The following is a 1455-nucleotide window of genomic DNA, read 5'->3' on the forward strand; positions in this document are numbered from 1 at the left end:
AAAGAATGCTAAAAAAAAAAAAAAAAAAAAAAAAAAAAACAAAATTAGTTTGACTCATTAGCTTCTCTATTTCATTTAGCTTCATTTTCATTAAACTTTGTCTCAAAAAAAAAAAAAGACTGAGTTAGAAAAAAAAAATAAAATGGTTAAAAAAACTCTGTTAGCTCACCCCTGTCATCTCAGCACTTTTGGAGGTCCAGGCAGGAGGATCACTTGAGCCCAGGAGTTGGAGACCAGTCTGGGAAACATTAAAAATATAACATTTTTTTATTCTACAAAAAATAAACAAAATTAGCCCAGTGTGGTGCCATGTGCCTGTGGTCTCAGCTACTCAGGAGGCTGAGGTGGGTGGATCGCTTGAGCCCAGGAGTTCCAGAGCTGCAGTGAGCCTTAATCGCACCACTGCACTCCAGCCTGGGCAACAGAGCAAGACCCTATCTCAAGGAAAAAAAAAAAAAAAGCTCCATGCAGAATTCTGCAAAGATCCAAAGAGACAGAAAGAGACCAGGTAGAAACCTACCAAGAGTGGCCCATTTCAGAGGCTGACAGTTTACTGAGAAGGCATGACTGAAGTGATCAGACCACAACCAGCTAGGCCCACAAACACGATAACTGAGAGTGTGGCAAGATTCCTCGGAGGGCAATATACCAATCATGGTAAGAAATGGAATTGCTCTGTAAACTTAGCCAAATGTTGAACCTGGAGACTCAACTGATTTCAAAGTTATCAGCCTGTACATAGTTATTATGTGCCCAATACCACCAGGACCCATGAGAATCGGACAGGTGGCAGCTGCTCTGGCACCAGATCTATTGTGCTTATTTTATTTTACTTTTAAACAATTAGAATTTTACTTTATTTCAGAATAAGTTTACAGTTGAAAAATGATGTTTACTATCAACATTATATGAACAAAACTTTTATAGCAAAACCTTGGTATGTGAGCATTAATAATCCAAATACTATACCGATAAAGAAGATATTTTAAAAATGGAAAAGACATACTCCAAAGGCTATAATAGGCAATATATAGGTACATATATACTTGTACTGGGTCCGTAAGCATTATATTATAATTCATTAAATGTGATCCAAGAAGTTGCAGATTTTTCAACACTACGTACTGAAAAGATACAAAGGACTATCATAACTTCTCTTAACATTGAAAAACACATGGGGCCGGGTGCGGTGGCTCACGCCTGTAATCCCAGTTGGGAGGCGCAAGTGGGCGGATCACTTGAGGCCAGGAGTTTGAGACCAGCCTGACCAACATGGTGAAACCCTGTCTGTACTAAAAATACAAAAATTAGTTGGTCATGGTGGTGTGCGCCTATAACCCTAGCTACTCAGGAGGCTGAGGCACGAGAATCGCTTGAACCCAGGAGGCAGAGGTTGCAGTGAGACGAGATCATGCCACTGTACTCCAGCCTGGGTGACAGAGCGAAATTCCATCT

The 1455-nt window shown here is 40.2% G+C and overlaps 1 protein-coding gene and 1 pseudogene across 3 annotated transcripts in view; both read right to left on the reverse strand.

The window, feature by feature from the left end:
- Positions 1–1455, reverse strand: part of FOXN3 (forkhead box N3) — a 520915-nt gene that overhangs the window by 147655 nt on the left and 371805 nt on the right. The gene's annotated exons all lie outside the window — the stretch shown is intronic.
- LOC105535293 overlaps positions 1–1455 on the reverse strand; it is a 4803-nt pseudogene that overhangs the window by 955 nt on the left and 2393 nt on the right.

The sequence above is a fragment of the Mandrillus leucophaeus genome, unplaced genomic scaffold, assembly GCF_000951045.1.
Source record: "Mandrillus leucophaeus isolate KB7577 unplaced genomic scaffold, Mleu.le_1.0 Scaffold144, whole genome shotgun sequence".
In the NCBI taxonomy this organism is placed as follows: Eukaryota; Metazoa; Chordata; class Mammalia; order Primates; family Cercopithecidae; genus Mandrillus; species Mandrillus leucophaeus.